Source organism: Dipodomys merriami, unplaced genomic scaffold (assembly GCF_024711535.1).
Source record: "Dipodomys merriami isolate MVZ:Mamm:240054 unplaced genomic scaffold, mDipMer1.0.p SCAF_77, whole genome shotgun sequence".
In the NCBI taxonomy this organism is placed as follows: Eukaryota; Metazoa; Chordata; class Mammalia; order Rodentia; family Heteromyidae; genus Dipodomys; species Dipodomys merriami.
The window spans coordinates 2,868,923-2,895,374 of NW_027206368.1; positions in this window are offsets into that span (position 1 = coordinate 2,868,923).

Genomic DNA, 26,452 nt, shown 5'->3' on the forward strand with positions numbered 1-26,452 from the left:
TTAGGGTTAGGGTAAGGGTTAGGGTGATGGTGAGGGTTATGCTTAGTGTTGGGATTAGGGTTAGGGTAAGGTTTAGGGTGAGTGTGAGAATTAGGATTAGGTTTAGGGTTAGGCTGAGGATGATGGTGAGGGTGAGGTTTAGGGTTATGCTGAGGGTTAGGTTTAGGGATAAGGTGAGAGTTATGGTTCCAGTTAAGTTTAGGGTTAGGGTGAGGGTTAGGGTTAGGTTTACGGTGAGAGTGAGGGTTAGGATTAGGTTGAGGGTTAGGGTTAGGGTTAAGGCTAGGGTTAGGGTGAGGGTTAGGGTTAGGGTTAGGGTGAGGGTTAGGATGAGATTTAATGTTAAGATTAGGGTTAGGGTGAGGACAAGGATGAGGGTGAGGGTTAGGGTTAGGATGAGGTTTAGAGTTAGGCTTAGGGTTAGGGTTAGGTTGAGGGTGAGGTTTAGGGTTAGAGTTAGGGTTAGTGTTCGGGATAGGGTTAGGTGAGGGTTCGGGTTAGGCTTAGGCTTAGTCTTAGGCTTAGGCAGAGCATGAGGTTGAGGCTTATAGTTAGGGGCAGGGTGAGGGTTAGGGTTAGGGTGAGTTTGTGGGTGACGGTGAGGGTTAGTGTTAGGCTTAGTGTGAGTGTTAGGGTTAGGGTGAGGGTTATGGTTAGGGTGAGGGTTAGTGTTAGGGTTGGGCTTAAGCTTAGTCTTAGTGTAAGGCTGAGTGTTAGGGTGAGGGTGAGTGTGAGGGTTAGGGTTAGTGTTAGGGTTAGGCTTAATGGTAGTCTGAGGGAGAGGGTGAGGGTGAGGTTTAGGGTTAGGGTGAGGGTGAGGTTTAGGTTTAGAGTTTGTGTTAAGGTGAGGGTTAGTGTGAGGCTTAGTGTTAGGGTTAGTTTTTGGGTTAGGTTTTAGCCTGATTTTTAGGGTGAGGTTTAGGGTTAGGGATAGGGTTAGTTGTAGGATTAGGGTTTGGGTGAGGGTGAGTGTGAGGGTTAGAGTTCGGTTAATGTTAGGGTTAGGCTTAGGTTTAGGCTGAGGGTGAGGGTGAGGGTTAGGGTTAGGGTTAGGGTGAGGGTTAGGATGAGGGTTAGGTTTAGGATTAGGGTTAATGTGAGGGCTATTGTGAGGGTGAGGATTAGGGTTAGGGTTAAGTTTAGGGATAGGGTGAGGGATAGGATTAGGGTTTGGTTTAAGGTGAGGGTTCGGGTTAGGGTTAGGGTGAGGGTTAGCATGAGGGTTCCGGTTAGGATTAGGTTTAGGATGAGGGCTATGGTGAGCGAGTGGATTAGGGTTAGGTTTAGGTTGAGGTTTATTGATCGGGTTAGGTTTAGAGTTAGGGTGAGGATTAGGGTTAGGGTTATGGTGAGGCTCAGGGTTAGGTCTAGTTTGAGGGTTAGAATCAGGTTTATGGTTAGGGTGAGGGTTAGGGTTAGGGTTAGGGTGAGGGTTAGGATGAGGTTTAGGGTTACAATTAGTGTTAGGGTGAGGGCTAGGGAGATTGTGAGTGTTAGTGTTAGGGTTAGGGTGAGGTTTAGGGTTAATATTAAGTGTAGGGTTAGGGTGAGGGTTAAGGTTCAGGTTTGGGTGAGGGTGAGGCTTAGGTTTGGGGTGAGGGTTAGGGTGAGGACTAAGGTAAGGGTGAGGTTTAGGGTTAGGGTTAGTTTTAGGGTGAGGGTTAGGTTGAGGTTTAGGTTTAGGGTTAGGGTTAGGGTTAGGATTAGGGTTAGGGTGAGGGTGAGTGTGAGGGTTAGGGTTAGGCTTAGTCTTAGGCTTAGGCTTAGTGTTAGGCTGAGGGTGAGGGTGGTTATGAGGATTAGGTTTAGAGTGCTGGTTTAGTTTATGGTTAGATTTAGTTTTAGGATGAGGGATAGGGTTAGGATTAGAGTTAGGGTGAGGGCTAGGGTGCGTGTGAGGTTTAGGGATAGGTTTAGGCTTAGGCTTAGGGTTAGCCGGAGGTTGAAGGATAGGGTGAGGGTTAGGGTTACGGTTAGGGTGAGGGTTAGGATGAGAGTTAGTGTTAGGGTGAGGGTTAGGATGAGGGTGACAATTAGAATAACGGTGAGGGTTAAGCTGAGGGTAAAGTTTAAGGTAAGGGTGAGGTTTCTGGTTATGGTTAATGTGAAGTACAGGGTTAGATTGAGGATTAGTGTTAGGGTTAGTGTGAGGTTTATTGTGAGGAAGAGGGTTAGTGTTAGGGTGAGGGCTAAGTTGAAGTTGAGGGTTAGAGTTAGGGTTAGGGTGAGGTTTAGGTTTAGGGTGATGGTTAGCATTAGTGTGAGGGTTAGTGTTAGGGTTAGTGTCAGTGTTAGGGTGAGGGTAAGTGTTAGGTTAAGGTTTAGGTTTAGGGTGAGGTTTAGGATTATGGTTAGTGTTAGGGTTAGCGTAAGGGTGAGGTTAAAGTTTAGAGTTAGGGTTAGGGTGACGGTTAGGATTAGGGTTAGGGTTAGTGTTAGGGTAAGGGTTAGGGTGAGGTTTAGTGTGGGGTGAGGGTTAGTGATAGGGTTAGGATTAGGATTAGCGTTAAAGTGAGTGTGCGTGTGAAGTTAAGGGTTAGGGTTAGGGTTAGGATTAGAGTTAGGGTGAGGGTGAGGATGAGGGTTAGTGTTAGGGTGAGGGTTAGGGTTAGAGTTAGGGTTAGGTTGAGGGTGAGGTTGAGGGTGAGGGTTAGGGTTAGGGTTAATCTTAGGGTTAGGCTGAGGGTGAGGTTGAGGGTGAGAAAGTTAGGGTTAGGGTGAGGGTTAGGCTTAGGATTATGGGGAGGTTTAGGATGAGGTTTAGGGTTAGGATTAGGGTTAAGGTGAGGGCGAGGCTCAGGGTGAGTTTGAGTTTTAGGGTTAGGGTGAGGTTTAGGTTTAGGGTTAGGGTTAGGGTGAGGGTCAGGGTGACGTTTATTGTTAGAGTTAGGATTAGGGTGAATCTGAGGGTGTGGGTTAGGTTTATGGTTAATGTTAGGGTTAGGGTTAAGGTGAGGGTTCGGGTGAGGGTTCGGGTTAGGGTTAGTATTAGGGTTAGCGTTAGGGTGAGTGTGAGGGTTAGGGTTAGGGTTAGGCTTAGGCTTAGGCTGAGGGTGAGGTTGAGGGTGAGGGTTAGGGTTAGGTTGAAGGTTAGAGCTATGTTTAGGGTGAGAGTTAGGGTTCGGGTTAAGTTTAGGGTTAGGGTGTAAGTTAGGGTAAGGCCAACGGTGAGGGTGAGGGTTGGGGTTATGTTGAGGGTTAGGGTTAGGGTTAGGGTTAGAGTGAGGGTGAGGGTGAGGGTTAGGGTGAGGGTGAGTTTTTGGATTAGGGTTAGGTTTAAGGTTAGGGTTAGGTTTAGGGTTAGGATTAGTGTTATTTTTAGGGTTAGGGTTAGAGTTACGTGAGGGTGAGGGTGAGGGTGAGGGTTAGGGATAGGGTTAGGGTGAGGTTTAGGTTAAGGGTGAGGGTGAGGTTTATAGTTAGATTTAGGGTTAGGGGGAGGGTTAGGTCGAAGGTTAGGGTTAGGGTTAGTGTTAGGGTTAATGTTAGGGTGAGGGTCATTTTGAGGTTTAGGGTTAGGCTTAGGGTTAGGTTTAGGATTAGTGTTAGGTTTAGAGTTACGGTGAGGTTGAAGTTGAGGGTGAGTGTGAAGGTTAGGGTGAGGTTTAGGGTTAGGGTTAGGATTAGGGTTAGGGTGAGGGTGAGGTTGATGTTTAGGGTTAGGGTTAGGGTTAGGATTAGGTTTAAGGTGAGGGTGAGTGTGAGGGTTAGTGATAGGTTAGGCTTAGGCTTAGGCTTAGGCTGAGGGTGAGGTTGGGGGTGAGGATTAGGGCTAGGGTGATGGTTACGGTTAGTGTTAAGGTGAGGGTTAGTTTGTGGGTTAGGGTTAGGGATAGGGTTACTGTGAGGGCTAGGGTGAGGATTAGGGTAAGTCTTAGGATTTGGCTTAGGCTTATTCTGAGTGTGTTTTTGAGGTTGAGGGTTAGTTTTAGGGTGATGCTTAGGTTGACGGTTAGAATGAGTTTTAGGTTTAGGGTGAGGGTTAGGGTGAGGTTTATGTTAAGGGCAATGGTTAGGTTAAGGCTTAGTGTGAGGGTTAAGATAAAGGTGAGGGTTAGGGTTAGGGTAAGGGTCTGGGTTAGAATTAGGGTGAGGTCTAGGGTGAGGGTGAGGGTTAGGGTTAGGGGTAGGGTTAGGGTGAGGTTTAGGGTTAGGGTGAGGCTTATGGTTAGTGTGAGGGTTAGGGTTTGTGTTAGGTTTATTGTTAGGTTTAGGGTTACGGTTACGGTTACAGTGAAGGTGAGGGTGAGGTTTAGGGTTAGGGTTAGATTTAGGGCTAGTGTGAGGGTTAGGTTGAGGGTTAGGGGTAGGGTTAGTTTTGGGGTTAGTGTTAGTGTGAGAGTTAGGGGGACGTTCAGGGTTAGGGTTTGGATTAGAGTTAGGGTGAGGGTGAGTGTGTGTGTTAGGGTTTGGTTTTGGGTTAAGTTTAGGGTTAGGGAGAGGTTTTGGATGAAGGTTAGGGTTACAATGAGGGTGAGGGTGAGGTTTAGTGTGAGGGTTAGGGTTAGGATTAGGGTTAGGCTTCGGGTTAAGGTTAGGTTTAGGGTTAGGATTAGTGTTATTGTTAGGGTTAGGGTTAGAGTTACGGAGAGCATGAGAATGAGGATTACGTTTAGGGTTAGGGTGAGGTTTAGGGTTGGGGTTATGGTGAATGTGAGGTTTAGGCTAAGATTGAGGGCTATTGTTAAGTTTAGGGTGAGGGTTAGGGTTAGGTTTAGGGTGATGGTTAGGATGAGGATTAGGGTTAGGATTAAGATTAGGGTGAAGGCTTCGGTGAGGGTGAGGGTTAGAGTTAGTGTTAGGGTGAGATTTAGGGTTAGGGTTATGGTTAGGGTGAGGTTTAGGATGAGGTTTATGGTTACGGTAAGGGTGAGGGTTAGGGTTAGGGTAGGTTTGGGGTTAGGGTTAGGTTTAGGTTTAGGATTAGTGTTATTGTTAGGCTTAGGGTTAGATTTAAGGTGAGGGTGACAGTGAGGTTCAGGCTTAGGCTTACGCTTAGGGATAGGCTGAGTGTGAGGTTGAGGGTGAGGGTTAGGGTTAGGGTGATGGTTAGGTTTACGTTTAGGGTTAGCATTAGGATGAGGTTTATGGTAAGGTTAAATGTGAGGTTTAGTCTGTGGGTGAGGATTAAGATTAGGATGAGGGTAAGGGTTAGGTTTAGGTTTAGGGTAAGGATGAGGGTTAGGGTTAGGGTGAGTGTTAGATTGAGGATTAGGGTTAGGGTTAATGTGAGATTTAGGGTGAGTGTGAGGGTTAGGGTTTGAGTGAGGGTGAGGGTAAGATTTAGTGTTAGGGAGAGGGCTAGGGTAAGGGTGAGGGTTAGGGTTAGTGTTAGGGTGAGGTTTAGGATTAGGGTGAGGGTTAGGGTTAGTGTGAGTGTTAGAGTTAGGTTTAGGGTTAGTGTTAGGGTGAGGGTAATTGTTAGGTTGAGGGTAATTGTTATGGTGAAGGTGAGAGTTTGTGTTAGGCTTATTGTTAGGGATAGGGTTAGGGTTAGGGTTACAGTGAAGGTGAGGGTGAGGGTTAGGGTTAGGGTGAGAGTTAGGGTTAGGGTGAAGATTAGGATGAGGTTAAGGGTTAGGATTACTCTTAGGGTTAGTGCTAGTGTGAGAGTTAGGGGGACGTTCAGGGGTAGGGTTAGGGTCAGGATTAGAGTTAGGGTGAGGGTGAGTGTGTGTGTTAGGGTTCGGTTTTGGGTTAGGGTTAGGTTTAGGATTAGGGTTACGATTAGGGTTATGGTGAGGGTGAGGTTCATGGTTAGACTTAGGGTTAGGGGGAGGGTTAGGTCGAGGGTTAGGGTTAGGGTTATTGTTAGGGTTATGGTTAGTTTGAGGGTTAGGTTGAGGTTTACCGTTAGGGTTAGGGTTAGGGTGAGGGTGGGTTTTAGGGTTAGAGTTAGGGTTAGGGTGAGGCTGAGGATGAAGGTTAGAGTTAGGGTTAGTGTTAGAGTTAGGGATAGAGTGAGGGTTAGGGTGAGGGTGATGGTTAAGCTTAGGGTTAGGATTAGGATTAGGATAAGGGTGAGTGTGAGGGTTAGGTTTAGGGATAGGGTTAGGCTTAGGGTTTTGCTGAGGGCGAGGGTGAGGGTGAGGATTTGGTTTATGTTGAGTGATAGGATTAGGGATAGGGTGAGAGTTAGGGTTCGGGTTAAGTTTAGGGTTAGGCTGAGGGTTAGGGTTGGGGTTATGGTGAACGTATTGGTTAGGGTAAGGTTGAGGGCTATTGTTAAGGTTAGGGTGAGGGTTAGGGTTAGGTTTAGGGTGATGGTTAGGATGAGGATTAGGGTGAGGATTAAGATTAGGGTGAAGGCTACGGTGAGGGTGAGGGTTAGGGTTAGTGGTAGGGTGAGTTTTAAGGTTAGGGTTAGGTTTAGGGTGAGGGTTAGGATGAGGGTTAGGGTTACAGTAAGGGTGAGGGTTAGGGTTAGGGTGAGGGTTAGGGTTAGGTTTAGGATTAGGTTTAGGGTGAGGGTGAGGTTTAGGATTAAGGTAGGTTTGGGGTTAGGTTTAGGTTTAGGTTTAGGATTAGTGTTATTGTTAGGGTTAGGGTTAGATTTAAGGTGAGGGTGATGGTGAGGTTCAGGCTTAGGCTTATGCTTAGGGATAGGCTGAGTGTGAGGTTTAGGGTGAGGGTTAGGGTTAGGGCGATGGTTAGGTTTATGTTTAGGGTTAGCATTAGGATGAGGTTTATGGTAAGGGTAAATGTGAGGTTTAGGCTGTGGGTGAGGATTACGATTAGGATGAGGGTAAGGGTTAGGTTTAGGTTTAGGGTAAGGATGAGATTTAGGGTTAGGGTGAGGGTTAGATTGAGGATTAGGGTTAGGGTGAGTGTGAGGTTTAGGGCGAGTATGAGGGTTAGGGTTAGGGTGAGGGTGAGGGTTAGAATTAGTGTTAGGGTGAGGGCTAGGGTCAGGGTGAGGGTTAGGGTTAGGGTTAGGGTGAGGTTTAGGATTAGGGTGAGGGTTAGGGTTAGTGTGAGGGTTAGGGTGGGGCTGACAGTTAGGGTAAACGCAAGGGTTAGACTGAGGGTGAGGGTTACGGTTAGGGTGAGGGTTAGGGTTAGGGTGAGGGATAGGGTTAGTGGTGGGGTGAGAGTGAGGTTTAGATTGAGGATTTGTGTTAGGGCTAGTGTGAGGTTTAGGGTGAGGATGAGGGTAAGGTTTAGGGTGAGGGCTAGGGTGAGGGTGAGGGTTAGGGTTAGGGTTAGGATGAGGTTTAGGTTTAGGTTTAGGGTTAGAGTTAGGGTTAGGTTTAGAGTGAGGTTTAGGGTTAGTGTTAGAGTTAGTGTTAGGGTTAGTTTTAGGGTGAGGGATAGGTTTAGGCTTAGGCTTAGGCTGAGCATGAGGGTGAGGGTTAGGGTTAGGATTAGGGTGAGGGTTAGGTTTGGAATTAGGGTGAGGTTTAGGATGAGGTTTCGGGTCAGGTTTAGGTTTAAGTTGACGGCTAGGGTGAGGGTTAAGGTAAGGGTTAGGGTTAGTGATAGGGTGAGGTTTAGGATTAGGTTTAGGGTGAGGGTGAGTGTGAGGGTTAGGGTTAGTGTTAGGCCTAGGCTTAGGGTTAGGGTGAGGGTTAAGTTTAGGGTTTGGGTTAGGGTGAATGTGAGGCTGAGGATTAGCATTAGGTTTAGGGTAAGTGTTAGGTTTAGGGTTAGGGTTAGGCTTAGGGTTAGTCTGAGGGTGACAGTGGGGTTGAGGATTAGGGTTAGGGTTAGGGTTCGGGATTGGGTTATTGTTAGTGTTATGGTTAGGGTTCAGTTTGCGGTGACGGTGAGGTTAAGGGTGAGGGTTATGGTTAGGGTTAGGGTTAGGCTTAGGCTTAGGTTTAGGCTAAGGGGGACAGTGGGGGTGAGGATTTGGTTTAGGGTTAGGGTTAGGTTTATTGTTAGTGTTATGGTTAGGGTTATGTTTGTGGTGAGGGTTATGGTTATGGTTAGGGTTAGGGTTAGGTTTAGGGTTATTGTTAGGATTAGGTTTAGAGTTACGATGAGGTTGAGGGTGAGGGTGAGGGTAAGTGTTAGGGTAAGGTTTAGGGTGAGGTTTAGGGATAGGGTTAGGTTTAGGTTGAGGGGAGGTTTAGGGTTAGACTTAGGGTTAGGGTGAGGTTTAGCGTGAGGGTTAGGGTTAGGGTTATGGTGAGGGTTAGGTTGAGGGTTAAGGTAAGGCTTAGGCTTAGGCTTAGGCTTAGGCTGAGAGTGAGGTTGAGGGTGAGGGTTAGGTTTAGGGTGATGTTTAGGTTTACAGTTAGGGTGAGGTTTAGGATGAGGTTTAGGGTTAGTGTGATGGTTAGGGTGTGGATGATGTTAAGGGTAAAGGTGAGGTTTAGGCTGAGGATGAGGGTTAAGATAAGGGTGAGTGTTAGGTTTAGGTTTAGGGGTAGTGTAAGGGTTAGGGTTATGTTAGGGTTAGGGTTAATGTTTAGTGAGGGTTAGATTGAGGATTAGGTTTAGGCTTAATGTGATGCTTAGGGTAAGGATGAGGGTTAGGGTTAGGGTGAGGGTGAGGGTTAGAATTAGGGTTAGGGTGAGGGCTAGAGTGAGTGTGAGAGTTAGGGTTAGTGTTAGGGTTTAGGTGAGGTTTAGGATTAGGGTGAGGGTTAGGGTTAGTGTGAGGGTGAGTGTTAGGGTTAGGGTTAGTGTTAGGGTGAGTGTGTTATGGTGAGGGTTAGGGTTAGGGTGAGGGTTATGGTTAGGGTGAGGGTTAGGGTTAGTGTGGGTGTGAGGGTGAGGTTTATGGTTAGATATAGGGTTAGGAGGAGGGTTAGGGTGAGGGTTAGGTTTATGGTCAATGTTATGTTTAGGGAGAGGGTGAGGTTTAGGTTTAGGTTTAGTGTTAGGATTAGGGTTAGCATTAGTGTGAGTGTTAGTGTTAGGTTTAGGTTTAGTGTTAGAGTGAGGGTAAGTGTGAGAGTGAGGGTTTGGGTTAGGGTGAGGGTTATGTTTAGGGTGAGGGTTGGGATTAGGTTTAAGTATATTGTTAGGGTGAGGTTTAGGTTTACGGTGAGGGTGAGGGTGAGGGTGAGGGTTAAGGATAGGGTGAGGTTTAGGATTTGGGTTAGGGTTAGAGTTAGGTTTAGGGTGAGGGTGAACTTTAGGGTTAGATTTAGTGTTAGGGTGAGGGTGAGGTTGAGGTTTAGGGTAAGGGTTAGTGTTAGGGTTAGTGTTAGGGTGAGAGTTAGGAGGAGTGTTAGGGTTGGGGATAGGGTTAGGATTAGGGTTAGGGTAAGGGTGAGTGTGTGTGTTAGCGTTAGCTTTACGGTTAGGCTTAGGGTTAGGCTGCAAGTGAGGTTGAGGGTGAGGCTCAGGATTAGGGTGAGGGTTAAGGTTAGGGTTAGTGTGAGGGTTAGGGTTAAGATAAGGGTTAGGGGGAGGGGCTAGGGTGATGGTTAGGTTTAGGGTTAGGGTTAGGGTTAGGGTTAGGTTTCGGTTTAGGGTTAGGGTTAGAGTAAGGGTGAGGGTGAGATTTAGGGTTAGAGTTCTGCTTAGGGTTAGGCTGAGTGTGTGTGTTAGGGTTAGGGTTAATGATGGGGTTAGGGTGAAGGTGAGGGTGAGGGTGAGGGTGAATATTAGGGTTAGGTTTAGGATTAGGATTAGGGTTAGTGTTATGGTGAGTGTGAGGGTTAGGATTAGGGTTAGGCTTAGGCTTAGGCTGAGGCTGAGGGTGAGGGTGGAGGTGAGGGTTAGGGTGAGGGTTAGGTTTAGTGTTAGGGTGAGAGTTGGGGTTCAGGTTAAGATTAGGTTTAGGGTGAGCATTAGGGTAGGGTGTACAGTGAGGATGAGGTTTAGGTTTAGGGTTAGATTTAGGGTTAGGGGAGGGTTAGTTCGTGAGTTAATGTTAGGGTTAGGGTTAGGGTTAAGTTTAGGTTGAGGGTTAGGTTGAGGTTAAGGGTTAGGGTCAGAGTTAGGGTTAGGATTAGGCTTAGGGTGAGGGTGATTGTGAGGGTAAGGGTTAGGGTTACGCTTAGGCTTAGGGTTAGGCTGAGTGTGAGGGTGGGTGTGAGGATTAGGGTTAGGGTTATGGTTAGGGTTTGGTTTAGGGTTTGGGTTAAGGTTAGAGTTAGGTTTAGGGTTAGGGTGAGGTTTAGGGTTAGAGTTAGGGTTAGGGTGAGGGCTAGGTTGAGGGTTAGGGTTAGGGTTAGGGTGCGACTTTGGGGGAGGTTTAGGGTTAGGGATAGGTTTAGGTTTCAGGTTAGGGTGAGTGTGAGTGTGTGGGTTAGGGTTAGGTTTAGGGTTAGGCTTAGGGTTAGGCCTAGGGTGAGTGTTAGGGTTAGGGTTAGGGTGAGGTTTAGGGTTAAGGTTAGGGTTAGTGTGAGGGTTAGGGTGCGGATGAGGGTTAGGGTTAGCATGAGTATCAGGGTTAGAATTAAGGTTAGGGTGTGGGTTCTGTTAAGTTTAGGGTTAGGGTGAAGTTTAGGGTTATGGTGAGGTTTGGGTTTAGTGTGAGGTTTAGTGTTAAGGTGAGGGTAATTGTTAGGGTGAGGTTTAGGGTTAGGGTGAGGGTTATCATTAAGGTGAGGTTTAGGGTTAGGGTTAGGTTTATTGTTAGGGTTTGGGTTACGGTTACGGTTACGGTGAGGGTTAGGGTGATGATAAGGTTTAGGGTTAGGGTTAGTGTGAGATTTAAGGTTACGGTTAGGGTTAGATTTAGGGTTAGGTTGAAGTTGTGGTTTAGGGTTACAGTTAGGGTTAGGATGAGGGTTATGGTTAAGGTTAGGGTTAGTGTTAGGGTTAGGGTTAGGGTGAGGGTTAGGGTTAGTGATAGGGTTAGGATTAGGTTTAGGGTTTAGATGAGGGTGAGTGTGAGGGCTAGGGTTAGTGTTAGGTTTAAGCTTAGATTTAGGCTGAGGGTGAGCCTGAAAGTGAGGAATAGGTTTAGCGTGCCGGTTACGGTTAGGGTTAGGGTTAGAGTTAAGCTTAAGGTGAGGTTTAGGGTTAGGGTTAGGGTTAAGTTTCTGGTAAAGGTGAGGGTTAGAGTTAGCATTAGGGTAAGGGTGAGGGGTAGGGTTAGGTTTAGGGTGAGTGTTAGCGTTAATGTGAGGTTTAGGGTTAGGGTTAGGGTTAGTTTGAGGGTTAGGTTGAGGGTTAGGGTTTGGGTTAGGGTTAGGGTGAGTATGAAGTTTAGGGTGAAGTTTAGGTTAGGCTTAGTGTTAGGATTAGGGTGAAGTTAAGGGTTAGGGTGAGGGTTAGTCTTAGGGTTAGGGTGAGGGTTAAGATTAGCTTTAGGGTTTCAGTGACGGTGAGGGTTAATGTTAGGGTGAGGGTTAGGTTTAGGTTTATGGTTAGGTGATGGTGATGTTTAAGATTAGGGTTAGGGTTATTGTAAGTGTTATTTTTAGGGTTACATTTGCAGTGCGGGTGAAGGTTAGGGTTAGGTTTAGGGTTAGTTTTAGGGTTAGGTTTAGTGTTAATGTTAGGGTTAGGTTTAGACTTATTGTTTGGGTGAAGGTGGGGGTGAGGATGAGGGTTAGCGTTAGGGATAGGGTGAGGTTTAGGGTTAGGGTTAGGATTAGGGATAGGGTCAGGGTGAGGTTTAGGGTTAGTCTTAGGTTGAGGGGGAGGTTTAGCGTGAGGGTTAGGGTTAGGGTTAGGGATAGGATTAGGTTTAGGGTGAGGGTGAGTGTGAGGGTTAGGGTTAGGATTAGTCTTAGGCTTACGGTTAGGCTGAGGGTGAGGGTGGGTTTGAGTATTAGGCTTAGGGTGATGGTGAGCCTTAGGGTTAGGGTGAGGGTTAGGATGAGGTTTATGGTTAGGATTAGTGTTAGGGTAAGGGCTAGCATGAGGGTGAGGTTTAGGGTTACGGTTAGGTTTAGGCTGAGGGTGATGGTGAGGGTGAACTTTAGGGTTATGGTGATGGATAGGTTTAGTGTAAGGGTGAGGGTTAGGATGTGGGTTCGGGTTACGGTGAGGGTTAGTAGGAGTGTGACGGTAAGAGTAAAAGTGAGGGTTACAGTAAGGGTGAGGGTTAGGGTAAGGGTTAGGGTTAGGGTTAGATTGAGGATTAGGGTTAGGGGTAATGTGAGGTTTTGGGTGAGGATGAGTGTTGGGGTGAGGTTTAGGTTTAGAATTAGGGTTAAGGTGAGTTCTAGCGTTAGGGTGAGGGTTAGGGTTAAGGTTAAGTTTAGGTTGAGGTTTAGGGTGAGGGGTAGGGTTAGGTTTAGGGTGAGGGTTAGGTTTAGTTTGAGGGTTATGGTTCGGGTGAGTGTGAGGGTGAGGTTAAGGTTTATGGAGAGGGTTAGGGTGAGGGTGAGGGTTAGGGTTAGTGTTAGGGTGAGGGTGAGGGTTAGGATTAGGTTTAGGTTTAGGGTGAGGTTTAGGGTGAGGGTGAGGGTTAAAGTTAGGGTTATGTTTGTGGTGTGGGTAAGTGATAGCATGAGGGTTAGGGTTAGTGTTAGAGTTAACATTAGGTTTAGGGTGAGGGTTAGGTTTAGGGTTAGGGTGAGGGTGCGGGTGAGAGTGAGGGTTAAGGTGAAGATTAGGATGAGTTTTAGGGTTAGGGTGAGAGTTAAGGTTACGTTAGCTTGAGCGTGAGGTTGAGGGTTAGGGTTAGGGTGAGGGTTAGGTTTAGGATCAGAATTAGTTTTATGGTTAGGGTGTAGGTTAGGGTTAGGGTAAGGGGTAGGGTTAGGGGTGGGATTAGGATTAGGGTTAGGTTGAGGGTGAGTGTGAGGGTTAGTTTTAGGGTTAGGGTTTGGCTTAGGTTTAGGCTTAGGGTGAGGTTGAGGGTTAGGGTTAGGGTGAGGTTAAGGTTTATGGTTTGGATTAGGGTTAGGGTGCAGGCTAGGGTGAGGGTGAGAGTTAGGGTTAGGGTTAGGCTTAGGCTTAGGGTTAGGCTGAGGGTGAGGGTGGGTGTGAGAAATAGGTTTTGGGTGATGGTTAGCGTTAGGGTTAGGGTGAGGGATAGGATGAGGGTTAGGGTTAGGATTTGGTTTAGGTTTAGGGCTAGGGTGAGGGTGAGGGTTAGGGTTAAACATAGGGTTAGATTTAGGATTAAGGGTAGGATGAGGGTGAGTGTGAGGGTTAGGGTTAGAGTTAGGCCTAGGCTTAGCTTTAGGCTGAGGGTGAGGGTGAGGGTTAGGGTTAAGGTGAGGGTTAGGGTTAGGGTGAGGGTGAGGGTTAGGGTTGGGTTTAGGGTTAGAGTGAAGGTTAGGTTGAGGGGTAGTGTTAGGTTTAGGGTGAGGATTAGGGATAGTGTGAGGGTTAGGGTTTGAGTGAGGGTAAGGGTCAGGTGAGGTTTAGGGTTAGGGTGAGGTTTAGCATTAGGGTTAGGGTCAGGTTTAATGTTAGGTTGGAAGTCAGGGTTAGGGTGAGTGTTAGGGTGAGAGTTAGGGTTAAGGTAAGTGATTGGGTTAGGGTTAGGGTGAGGGTTATGTTTAGGGTGATGTGTAGAATGAGGTTGAGGGTTAGGGTGAGGGTGACAATGAAGGTTAAGGTATGGATGCGGGTTAGTGTTAGGGTAAGTGTTAATATTACGGTTAGGGTTAGGGTGACGGTGAGGGTAAGGGTTAGGTTTATGGTGAGGGTTAGGGTTAGAGTTAGGGTGAGGGATAGGGTGAGGGGTAGGGTTAGAGTTAAGGTTACGGTTAGTGTGAGGGTTAGGGTTAGGGTGAGGATAAGGTAAGCGTGAAGGTTGGAGTGAGGGTGAGGTTTACGGTTACTGTTAGGGTGAGGGTTAGGCTTAGGGTTATGTTTATTTTGAGGGTGAGTGTTTGAGTTAGGATGAGTGTTCTTGAGAGTGTGAGAGTTAGGGTTTGGGTGAGGGTTAGGGTTAGGGTGAGTGTTAGGGTGATGGTGAGGGTGAGGGTTAGGGTTGGGGTTAGGGTTAGAGTGAGAAGTAGGGTGAGGTATAGGGTTAGGGTTAGGGTGAGAGTTAGGTTTACTGTGAGGGTTAGGGTTAGGGTGAGGTTTAGGGTTACTGTGAGTGTTCAAGTTAGGATTAGGCTTAGTGTTAGGGTGAGGGTAAGGGTTAGGTTGAGGGTTAGGGTTAGAGTGAGGGTTAGGGTTAATGTGAGGGTTAGGGTTAGGGTTAGGCTTAGGCTTAGGCATAGGTTTAGGCTGAGGGTGATGGTGAGGGTGAGGGTTAGTGTTATGGTGATAGATATGGTTACAGTAAGGGTGAGGGTTAGGTTTAGGTTGAGGGTTAGTGTGAGGGTTAGGGTTAGGGTTAGATTGAGGATTACGTTTAGGGGTAGTGTGAGGTTTAGGGTGACGATGAGGGTTAGGGTGAGGTTTAGGGTTAGAATTAGGGTTAGGGTGAGGGCTAGCATGAGGCTGAGGTTTAGGGTTAGGGTTAAGTTTAGTTTGAGGGTTAGGGTGAGGGGTAGGTTTAGGTTTAGGGTGAGGGTTACGGTTAGGGTGAGGGTGAGGGTGAGGGTAAGGGTTTTTGTGAGGGTTAGGTTGAGGGTGAGGTTTAGGGTGAGGTTGAGCGTTAGGATTAGGTTTAGGGTTAGGGTGACGTTTAGGGTGAGGTTTAGGGTTAAGGTTAGGGTTAGGTTTATGGTGTCGTTAAGTGATAGCCTGAGGGTTAGGGTGAGTGTTACAGTTAGCATTAGGGTTAGGCTGAGGGTTAGGTTTAGGTTTAGGGTGAGGTTGCAGGTGAGAGTGAGGTTTAAGGTCAGGATTAGGGTGTGGTTTAGGGTTAGGGTGAGGGTTAGGGTTAGGGTTAGTGTGAGGGTGGCGGTGAGGGTGACGATTAGGGTTAGAGTTATGGTGAGGGTTCTGTTAAGTTTGAGGTTTAGGGTGAGGATGAGGTTAAGGGTTAGGGTGAGGTGTTATTGTTAGGGTTAGGGTTAGGGTTAGGGTTACGGTTACTATGAGGGTGAGTGTGGGGGTTAGGGCTAGGGTGACGTTTAGTGTTAGGGTTATGGTTAGAGTTAGGGTTAGTGTGAGGATGAGGTTTAGGGGTAGAGTTATGTTTAGGGTGGGGGTTAGTGTGAGGGTTAGGTTTATCGTAAGGTTTATGGTGGGGGTGACGGTAAGGATAAAGGTGAGAGTTAGGCCGAAGGTGAGGGTTACGGTAAGGGTGAGGATTCGGGTTATGGTGAGGGTTAGGGAAAGTGTAATGGTGAGGGTGAGGGTTAGATTGATTATTAGTGTTAGGGTTAGTGTGAGGTTTAGGGTGAGGATGAGGGTTAGGGTTAGGGTGAGGGCGAGGTTGAGGGTGAGGTTTAGGGTTAGTGTTAGGGTGTGGTTTAGGGTTAGGGTGATGGTTAGGGTTAGTGTGAGGTTTAGTGTTAGGGTTAGGGTTAGTGTTAGGTTGGAAGTTAGGGTTAGGGTGAGTGTTAGGGTGAGTGTTAGGGTTAAGATAAGTGATAGGTTTAGGGTTAGGGTGAGGGTTATGTTTAGGGTCATGTGTAGAATGAGGGTGAGGCTTAGGGTTAGGGTGACAGTGAAGGTTAAGGTATTGATGAGGGTTAGTGTTAGGGTGAGGGTTAATGCTACGGTGAGTGTTAGGGTGAGGGTGAGGGTAAGGGTTAGGTTTATGGTGAGGGTGAGGTTTAGAGGTATGGTGAGGGGTAGGGAAAGAGTTAAGGTTAGGGTTAGTGTTAGGGTTAGGGTTATGGTGAGGAGAAGGTAAGCGTGAGGGTTGGATTGAGGGTGAGGTTTAGGGTTACTGTTAGTGTGAGGGTTAGGGATACGGTTAGGGTGAGGGTTAGGCTTAGGGTTATGTTTATTTTGAGGGTGAGTGTTTGAGTTAGGATGAGTGTTCTTGAGAGTGTGAGAGTTAGGTTTTGGGTGAGGGTTAGGGTTAGGGTGAGTGTTAGAGTGACGGTGAGGGTGAGGGTTAGGGTTGGGGTTAGGGTCAGAGTGAGGGGTAGGGTGAGGTGTAGGGTTAGGGTTAGGGTGAGTGTTACGTTTACTGTGAGGGTTAGGGTTAGGGTGAGGTTTAGGGTTACTGTGAGGGTTCCAGTTAGGATTAGGCTTAGTGTTAGGGTGAGGGTAAGGGTTAGGTTGAGGGTTAGGGTTAGAGTGAGGGTTAGGGTTAATGTGAGGGTTAGGGTTAGGGTGAGGGTTAGGGTTAGGGTGATGTTTAGGGTGAGGTTGAGGGTTAGTGTGAGTGTGAGTGTGAAGGTTCGGATGAGTGTTTGGGTTAGGTTTAGGTTGAGGTTGAGGGTGAGGGTGAGGCTTAGGGTTAGTTTTAGGGTAAGGCTGAGTGTGAGGGTTAGGGATAGGCTTAGACTTAGGCTGAGGATGAGGGTGAGGGTTAGGGTTAGTGTTAGGTTTAGGGTTAGTGTTAGGGTTATGTTGAGGCTTAGGGTTACTTTAGAGGTTACGGTTAGGGTGAGGGTTATGGTTAAGGATAGGTTTAGGTTGAGGATGAGGGTGAGGGTTAGGGTTAGGATTAGGGTTAGGGTGAGCCTGAGGGTGAGGGTGCGGGTGAGGTTTAGGGTTAGGTTGAGGGTTAGGCTAAGGGTTAAGGTGAGCGTTAGGTTTAGGGTGATGTTTAGTTTGAGGGTGAGGGTTAGGGTGAGATTGAGGGTGAGGTTTTGGTTGAGGGTTTTGGTTAGGGTTAAGGTGAGGGTGAAGGTGAGGGTGAGGGTTAGGTTTAGGGTTAGGGTTAGGCTTAGGGTGAGGGTGATTGTGAGGTTTATGGTTAGGGTTATGGTTAGGCTTACGTTTAAGCTGAGGTTGAGGTGAGTTTGAGGGTTAGGGTTAGGGTGACTGTGAGCATTAGGGTTAAGGTTAGGGATAGGATGAGGGTTAGATGAGGGTGAGGTTTAGGGTGAGGATGAGGGTTAGGGTTAGAATTAGGGTTAGGGTGAGGGCTAGCATGAGGGTGAGGGTTAGGGTTAGGGCTAAGTTTAGGGTGATGGTTAGGGTGAGGTGTAGGGTTAGGTTTAGGGTGAGGGTTAGGTTTAGTGTGAGGGTTATGGTTAGGGTGAGGGTGAGGGTGAGGTTAAGGGTTATGGTGAGGGTTAGGTTGAGGGTGGGGGTTAGGGTTATGATTAGGTTTAGGGTTAGGGTGAGGTTTAGGGTGAGGGTGAGGGTTCAGGTTAGGGTTAGGTTTGTGGTGTGGGTGATAGCATGAGGGTTAGGGTGAGTGTTAGAGTTAGCATTAGGGTTAGGGTGAGGGTTAAGTTTAGGGTTTGGGTGAGGGTGAGGGTGAGAGTTTGGTTTAAGTTGAGGATTAGGGTGAGTTTTAGGGTTAGGGTGAGGGTTAGGGTTAGGGTTAGCGTGAGGGTGACGGTGAGGGTGACGGGTAGGGTTAGAGTTATGGTGAGGGTTCGATTAAGTGTGAGGTTTAGGGTGAGGATGAGGTTAAGGGTTAGTGTGAGGGTTAGGCTGCGTGTGAGGGTGAGGGTTAGGGTTTGGTTTAGGGTGAGGGTTAGTGTGAGGGTTAGGGTTAGGGTTATGGTTAGGGTTAGTTTGAGGGTTATGCTGAGGGTTAGGATTAGGATTACGGTGAGTTTGAGTGTTAGTATTAGGGTGAGGGTTACGGTTATTATTAGGGTTAGGGTTAGGTTTAGGGTGACAGTGAGGTTTAGGGTGAGGGTTAGAGTTAGGGTTAATGTGAGGGTAAGGATAAGGGGTAGGGTTATGGATAGGTTTAGGGTTAGGATTAATGTGAGGTTAAGAATTAGGGTGAGGGTGAGGTTTAGGGTTAGGTATAGTGTTAGGGTTAATGTTACGCTGAGGATGAGGGTGAGGGTGAGAGTTGGGTTTAGGGTTGGGTAAGGGCTATGGAGAGGGTTAGGGTATGGGTGAGGGTTAGTGTGAGGGTGATTGTAAGGATAAAATTGAGGGTTAGGCTGAGGGTGAGAGTTAAGTTAAGGGTGAGGGATAGGGTTAGGGTGAGGGTTAGGTTAAGGGTTAGGGATAGGGTGAGGGTTAGATTGAGGAGTAGGTTAGGGTTAGTGTGAGGTTTGGGGTGAGGATGAGGGTTATGATTAGGTTGAGGGTTAGGTTTAGAATTAAGGTTACAGTGAGGGCTAGGGTGAGGGTGAAGTTTAGCTTTAGGGTTAGGGTAAGGTTTAGGGTTAAGGTGAGAGTTAGTGTTAGTGTGAGGGTTTGTGTTAGAGTTAGGGTTAGTGTTAGGGTGAGGGGAAGTGTTAGGGTGAGGTTTAGTGTTAGGGATAGGTTATGCTTAGGGTTAAGGTTAGGGTGAGGGTGATTGTGTGGGTTAGGGTTAGGTTTAGGTTTAGGGTTAGGGTTATGCTGAGGGTGAGGTTGAGCTTGAGGATTAGGGTTAGGGTGATGGTTAGGATTAGGGTGAGGGTGAGGGTTAGGATGAGGGTTAGGATGAAGGTGAGGTTTAGGGTTAGGTTTAGGGTGAGGTTTAGGGTTAGGTTTAGGGTTAGGTTGAGGTTGAGGTTTAGGTTTAGAGTTAGGGTTAGGGTGATGGTTAGTGTTAGGGTTAGTGTTAGGTTTAGGGTTAGGGTGAGTGTTAGGGTTAGGGTTAGGGTTAGGGTTATGGTGAGGGTGAGGTTTAGGGTTATGGTGAGGCTTAGGGTTATTATGAGGGTTAGTGTTAGGGTGAGGGTAAGTGTTAGGGTGAGGGTTAGGATTAGGTTTAGGGTTAGGGTGAGGTTTAGGGTGAGGGTGAGTTTTAAGGTTAGGGATAGGTTTGTGGTATGGGTAAGTGATAGTATGAGGGTTAGGGTGAGGGTTAGAGTTAGCATTAGGGCTAGGGTGAGGGTGAGGATGAGGGTGAGGATGCAGGTGAGAGTGAGGGTTAGGGTGAGGATTAGGGTGAGGTTTAGGGTTAGGGTGAGGGTTCGGGTTAGGGTGTGTGTTAAGATTAGGGTTATCCTTAGGGTTAGGGTGAGGGTTAGGCTGAGGTTTAGGCTGAGGTTTAGGCTTAGGATTAGGGTGAGGGTTAGGGTGAGGGTGAAGGTTAGAGTTCTGGTGAGGTTTAGGATTATTATTAGGGTTAGAGTCAGCTTTAGGGTGACGGGGAGGTTTAGGCTGAGGGTTGGGGTGAGGTTTAGTGTTAGGGTTAAGGTGAGTGTTAGGATAAGTCGTAGGGTTAAGGTTATGGTGAGGGTTAGGTTTAGTGTTAGAGTTAGATTTAGGGTTAGGGTTAGGATTAGTGTGAGGGTAAGAATTAGGGTGATGGTTAGGGTTAGGGTGAGGGTTAGACTGATTATTAGGGTTAGGGTTAATGTGAGGATGAGTGTTAGGGTTAGGGTGAGGGTGAGGGTTACTATTAGGGTTAGGGTGAGGGCAAGGGTGAGGGTGAGGGTTAGAGATAGGGTAAGGGTTAGGGCTAGGTTTAGGATTAGGGTGAGGTTTAGGGTTAGAATTAGGGTTAGGGTGAGGGATAGGGTGAGGTTTAGGGTTAGGTTTAGGGTTAGGGTGAGGTTTAGGTTTAGGGTGAGGGTGAGGTTAAGGTTTAGGGTGAGGTTTAGGGTGAGGGTTAGGCTTAGGGTTAGGGTTAGGGTGAGGATAAGGTTGAGGATTAGGCTGAGTGTTAGGGTGACTGTGAGGTTGAGGGTGAGGGTTGGGGTTAGTGTTAGAGTGAGTGTTAGGGTGAGGGGTAGAGTTAGGGTTAGGGTGTGGATTAGGGTTACTGTGAGGGATAGGCTTAGAGTGAGGATAAAAGTTAGGGTGAGGGTTTGGGATAGGGTGAGGGTTAGCGTTAGGGTTAGGGTGAGGGTTAATGTTAGGTTGGAGGTTAGTGTTAGGTTGAGGGTTAGGGTGAGTGTCAGGTTTCGTGTGAGTGATAGGGTTAGGGTTAGAGTGAGGGTTATGGTTAGGGTGATGTGTAGAACGAGGTTTAGGGTTAGGGTGAGATTTAAGGTAAGGGTAAGGTTTAGGGTGAGGGTGAGGGTAAGGGTTAGGATTAGGGTGAGGGTTAGTGTTAGGGTTACGGTTAGAGTTAGGGAGAGGGGTAGGGTGAGGATTAGGGTTAAAGTTAAGTTTAGGGTTAGTGTGAGGGTTAGGGTTAGGGTGAGGATTAGGTAAGGGTGAGGGTTGGGGTGAGGGTGAGTGTTAGAGTGAGGATGAGGGTTCTGGAGAGTGTGAGGGTTAGGGTTTGGGTGATGGTTAGGGTTAGTGTGAGTGTTAGGGTGACGGTGTGGGTGAGTGTTATGGTTGGGATTAGAGTTACAATGAGGGGTAGGGTGAGGGGTAGGGTTAGTTTTAGGGTTACTGTGAGGGTTCAAGTTAGGGTTAGGCTTAGTGTTAGGGTGAGGGTAAGGGTTAGGTTGAGGGTTAGGGTTAGGGTGAAGGTTAGGGTTAATGTGAGGGTTAGGTTTAGGGTGAGGGTTAGGGTGAGGGTTAGGGTTAGGGTGATGTTTAGGGTGAGGGTGAGGGTTAGGGTGAGGGTGAAGGTGAAGGTTGGGTTGAGTGTTTGGGTTAGGGTTAAGATGGGGTTGAGGGTGAGGGTGAGGCTTAGGGTTAGTTTTAGGGTAAGGTTGAGTGTGAGGGTTAGTGATAAGGTTAGTCTTAGGCTGAGGGTGAGGGTGAGGCTGAGGTTTAGGGTTAGGGTTAGGGTTAGCGTTAGGGTTATGGTGAAGGTTAGGGTTAGGTTGGAGGTTATGGTTAGGGTGAGGGTTAGGGTTTGGGATAGGTTTAGTTTGAGGGTGAGGATGAGGGTTAGGGTTAGGATTAGGGTTAAGGTGAGCCTGAGGTTGAGGGTTAAGTTGAGGGTTAGTGTTACGGTAGGGTTAGGCTAAGGGTTAGAGTGAGGTTTAGGTTTAGGGTGATGTTTAGGTTGAGGGTGAGGGTTAGGGTGAGGTTGAGGGTGAGGTTTCGGTTGAGGGTTTGGGTTAGGGTGGTGAGGGTGAAGGTGAGCGTGAGGGTTAGGTTTAGAGTTAGGGTTAGGCTTAGGGTGAGGGTGATTGTGAGGGTTAGGGTTAGGGTTATTTTTAGGCTTAGGTTAAAGCTGAGGGAGAGTGTGAGGGTTAGGGTTAGGCTGAGTGTGAGCGTTAGGGTTAGGGTTAGGGATAGGCTGAGGGTTAGATGAGGGTGAGGCTTAGGGTTAGGGCGAGTGTTAGGATTAGGGTTAGTGTTAGGGTTAGGGATAGTTTGATGGTTAGGGTGAGGTTTAGAGTAAGGGTGAGGGTGAGGGTGAGCGTGACTGTTAGGGTGCAGGTTAGGTTTAGGGTTAGGTTTAGGGTTAGGGTGAGGGTTTAGTGTTAGGGTTAGGATGATGGTTAGGATGAGGTTTAGGGTTAGGGTTAGGGTGAGGTTCAGGGTTAGATTAAGGGTTACCGTTAGGGTTAGGGTTAGGGGGAGGTTTAAGGTGAGGGTTAGGGTTAGGATTAGGGTTAAGGTGAAGGTTAGGGTGAGGGTAAGTTTTAGGGTGAGGGTTAGGGTGAGTGTGAGGTTAGGGTTAGGTTATGGAGTGGTTTAGGGTTAGATTTAGGATGAAGTTGAGGGTGAGAGTGTGGGTTAGGGATTAGTTTTAGGGTTAGGGTTAGTGTTATTGTTAGGGTTAGGGTTAAGATTACAGTGAGGTTGCTGGTGAGGTGAGTTTTAGCGTTAGGGTTAGCGTTAGGGTGAGGGTAAGTGTTGGGGTGTGAGTTAGGGTTAGGGTGAGGTTAAAGGTTAGGGTTAGGGTTAGGTTGAGGGTTAGGGTTAGCATTAGGTTTACCTTGAGGTCTAGGGTGAGGGGTAGGGTTAGGTTAGGGTGAGGGTTAGGGTTAGGGTGAGCATTAGGGTGAGGGTAAGAATAAGGGTAAGGTTGAGGGTTAGGGTGAGTTTGAGGATTACGGTAAGAGTGAAGGTTATGATGAGGGGTGAGGTTTAGGGTGAGGTTTAGGATTAGGGTGAGGGTGAGATAGAGGGTTAGGGTGAGGGTAAGGGTTAGGGTTAGGGTGAGGGTAAGATAAGGTTGAGGGTTAGGGTTAGGTTTAGGGTGAGGGTTAGAGTGAGTGTGAGGTTTAGGGTTAGGGTTAGTGTTAGGGTGAGGGTAAGTGTTAGGGTTTTGTATAGGTTTACGGTGAGGGTGAAGGATAGGTTTCGGGTCAGGGTTAGGGTTAGGGTTAGGGTGAGGGTGAGGGTTAGTATAAAGTTTAGGGTTAGGGTTATTTTTAGGTTTATGTTTAGGTTTATGATTACGTTGACGGTGAGGGTTATGGTTAGGGTGAGGTTTAGGATTAGGGTTAGTTTTAGGGTTAGGGTTAGCATGAGGTTTAGGGTAAGTGGTAGGGTTAAGGTTAGGGTGAGGGTTAGGGTTAGTTTGAGGGTTACGGTTAGAGATAGGGTGAGGGTTAGGATGAGGGTTAGGGTGAGGGTAAGGTTTAGGGTGAGGGTTAGAGTTAGTGCGAGGTTTAGGGTTACGGTTAGTGTTAGGGTGATGGTAAGTGTTAAGGTTAGGTTTAGGTTTACGGTGAGGGTGAGGGTTAGGTTTAGGGTGAGGGTTAGGGTTAGGTTAGGGTTAAGGTGAGGGTGAGGGTTAGGATAAAGTTTAGGGTTAGGGTTATTTTTAGAGTTATGTTTATTTTTATGGTTATGTTGAGGGTGAGGGTTAAGGTTATGGTGAGGTTTAGGATTAGGGTTAGGTTTAGGGTTAGGGTTAGGATGAGGTTTAGGATGAGTGGTAGGGTTAAGGTTAGGGTTAGGGTTAGGGTGAGGGTTAGGATTAGTGTTAGAGTTAGGGTTAGGGTAAGGATGAGGGTTTCGGGTTAGGGTTAGGGTTAGGGTTAGTTTGAGGATTTCGGTGAGGGTTATGATTAGGGTTAGGGTAAGGGTTAGCGTTAGGGTGAGGGTTATGGTTAGGATTAGTGTTAGAGTTAGTGTTAAGGTTAGGGTGAGTGTTATGGTGAGGGTGAGGTTTAGGGTTAGGTTTAGGTTTATCATGTGGGTGAGTGACAGTGTGAGGTTTAGGGTGAGTGTTAGAGTTAGCATTAGGGTTAGGGTGAAGGTTATGGTGAGGGTTAGGTTTAGTGTGAGTGTTAGGTTTACGGTTAGGTTTAGGATTAGTGTGAAGGTAAGAATTAGGGTGATGGTTAGGGTGAGGGTGAGGTTTAGTGTTAGGATTTGGGTTATCTTTAGGGTTACGCTGAGGGTGATGGTGAGGGTGAGGGTGAGGGTGAGTTTTAGGGTTAGGGTTAGGGTGAGGGCTAGGATGAGGGTTAGGGTTAGGGTGAGGTATAGGGTTAGGGTGAGGGTTAGGGTTAGAGTTAGGGTTAGGGTTAGTGTTAGTTTGAGGGTGGTATGAGGGTGAGGTTTAGGGTGAGGGTTAGGGTTAGGGTTAAAATTAGGGTGAGGTTTAGGGTTACTGGTAGTGTTACGGTTATGGTTAGTATTAGGGTTAATGTGTGGGTTAGGGTTAGGGTGAGGATCAAGTAAGGGTTAGGGTGAGGGTGAGGTTTATGGTTACTGTTTGAGTGAGGGTTAGGTTTTGGTTTAGTGTTAAGGTAAGGTTGAGGGTGAGGGTTAGGGTTAGGCTTATGGTTAAGGAGAGGGTGAGTTTTAAGGTTAGGTTTAGGGTTAGGGTGAATGTTAGGGTTAGAGTGGAGGTTAGGATTAGGGTTAGGGTGAGGGTTAGGTTTTGGGTTAGGCTGAGGGTTAAGGTGAAGATTAGGGTGAGGTTTAGGGTGAGGGTTAGGGGGAGGGGGAGAGTTAGGTTTAGAGTGAGACTTAGGGTTAGGATTAGGGTTAGGGTCAGGGTTAGGGTGACTGTGAGGTTTAGGGTGAAGTTTAGAGTGAGGGTTATGTTTAGGGTTAAGGTGAGGGTTAGGGTAAGGGGTAGGGTTTCGGTTAGGGTGAGATTTAGGTTTAGTGTGACAGTAAAGGTTAGGGTTAGGGTTAGGATTAGTGTGAGGGAAAGAATTAGGGTGATGGTTAGGGTGAGGGTGAGGTTTAGGTTTAGGAATAGGGATAGGGTTAGTGTTACACTGAGGGTGAGGATGAGGGTGAGGGTGAGCGTTAGGTTTAGGGTTAGGGTGAGGGCTAGGGTGAGGGTTATTAACGGTTAGGGTGAGGGCTAGGGTTAGGGTGAGGGTAAGGGTTAGGTTTAGTTTGAGGGTGGTGTGAGGGTGAGGTTTAGGGTGAGGCTTTGGGTTAGGGTGAGGGCTAGGTTGAGGGTGAACTTTAGGGTTATGATGAGGGTTAGCGTTAGGTTTAGGGTGAGGGTTAGGTTTAGTGTGAGGTTTACGGTTAAGGTTAGGTTGAGGTTGCGGTAAGGGTTATGGTGAGGGTTCGGGTGAGGGTGAAGGTTAGGGTTATGATGAGAGATAGGGTTAGGTTTTGGCTGAGGGTGAGAGTGAGGGTGCGGGTGAGGTTTAGGGTTAGGGTTAGGGTTATGGTGAGGGTGAGGGCTAGGGTGAGGGTCAGGGTTAGGGTGAAGTTGAGGTTGAGGGTGAGGCTGAGCGTTATGGTGAGGGTGAGGGTTTGGTTTAGGGTTAGGGTTAGGGTGAGGTTGAGGTTTAAGATTAGGTTTAGGGTTATTGTTAGGGTTAGAGTGAGGGTTACAGTTCAGTATAGGGTGAGGGTGAAAGTTAGGGTTATGGTTAGGGTTAGGGTGAGGTTCAGGGTTAGGGTTAGGGTTAGTGTTAAGATGAAGTTTATGGTGAGTGGTAGGGTTAGGGTTAAGGTGAGGGTTAGGGTTAGTGTGACGGTTAGAATGAGGGTTAGGGTTAGGGTTAAGGTGAGGTTTAGGTTGAGCGTTAGGGTTTTGGTTAGGGTTAAGGTGAAGGTGAGGGTTAGGATGAGGTTTAGGGTAAGGGTGAGGGTTAGGGTTGGGGTGGAGTTTAGGATTAAGGTTAGGGTTATGGTTAGGTTGAGAGTTAGGTTTAGGGTTAGGGTTAGGTTTACGTTGAGGGTGAGGGTTAGGGTTATGGTGAGGGTTTGGTTTAGGGTAAGGGTTAAGGTGAGGTTGAGTTTTAGGATTAGGATTAGGGTAAGGGTTAGGGTGAGGGTGAGGGTTACGGTTAGGGTTAGGTTTACAGTGAGGGTGAGGTTTAGGTTTAGGGTGAGGTTTAGGGTTAGGGTTAGGGTTAAGGTGTGGGTTTGTGTTAGGATTAGAGTTAGGGTCAGGGTTATTGTTAGGGTTAGGGTTAGTGTTAGGGTTAGGTTTAGGGTGAGGGTGAGGGTTACCGTTAGGTTTAGGTGTAGTGTTAGGGTTAGGATTAGAGTGAGGGTGAGGGTGTGGGTTAGGGTTAGGGTTAATGTGAGGGTGAGGGTTAGTGTGAGGGTTACGGTTAGGGTGAGGGTGAGGGTGAGGTTGAGGGTGACTGTTAGGGTTAGTATGAGGTTTAGGGTTAGGGTTAAGGTTAGGCTTAGGTTGAGGGTTTGGCTTAGGTTTAGGGTTAGGATGAGGGTTAGGCTGAGGGGCATGGTTACGTTTAGGGTGAGGATTAGGTTTAGTGTGAAGGTTAGGCTTAGGGTTAGGGTGAGGTTAAGGATTAGGGTGAGTTTTAGGGTGAGGGTTAATGTTAGGTTTAGGTTTAGGGTTAGGCTTAGGGTTAGGGTTAGGGTTACTGTGATGGTGAGGGTTAGGTTTAGGGTGAGGGTTAGGGTTAGGTTTAGGCTTAGGCATATGTTTAGGATTAGGGTGATGCTGAGGGTGGGGCTTAAGGTTATGGTGATGGATAGGGTTAGGGTTAGGTTGAGGGTTAGGATGAGGGTTCGGTTTAGGGTGAGGGTTAGGATGAGAGTGACAGTAAGAGCAAAGGTGAGGGTGAGACTGAGGGTGAGGGTTATGGTAAGGGTTAGGCTTAGTGCTAGGGTGAGTGTTAGGGTAAGGGTTAGGGTTAGCGTTAGATTGAGGATTAGGTTTAGGGATAGTGTGAGGTTTAGATTGAGAATGAGGGTTAGGGTTAGAATTAGGGTTAGGGTGAGGGCTAGCGTGAGGGTGAGGGTTAGGGTTAGGGTTAAGTTTAAGATGAGTGTTAGGGTGAACAGTAGGGTTAGGATTAGGGTTAGGGTTAGTGTTATTGTTTAAGTTAGGGTTACGGTTACAGTGAGGGTGAGGGTTAGGGTTAGGGTTAGGGTTAATGTTATTGTTAAGGTTAGGGTTACCGTTACGGTGAGGGTGAGGATGAGGGTTAGGGTTAGGGTTAGGGTGAGGTTTTTAATGTTAGGGTTAGGGTTAGAATTAGGGTTAGGCTGATGGTTAGGGTTAGGGTTAGGGGGAGGGATAGGATGAGGATTAGGAATATTGTTAGGGTAAGGGCTAGGGTGAGGGTGAGGTTTAGGGTTAGGGTTAGGGTGAGGTTTAGGGTTACGTTTAGGGTTTGGGTTAGGGTGAGGGTAAGGTTTAGTGTTAGAGTTAGTTTTAGCGTGAGGCTGAGGGTGAGGGTTAGGGTTAAGGTTAGTGTTAGGGTTAGGGTGAGGGTGAGATTTAGGGTGAGGTTGAGTTTTAGGCTTAGGTTTAGGATTAGGATTACGGTAAATGTTACGGTGAGTGTGAGGGTTAGGGTTAGGGTTAGGCTTAGGCTTAGGATTAGACTGAGGGTAAAGGTGAGTTTGTAGTTTGGGGTTAGGGTGAGTGTTAGGGTTAGGCTTAGGGTTAGTATTAGGATTAGGGTAAGGGTTATGGTGAGCGTGAGGTTTAGTTTTAGAATTAAGT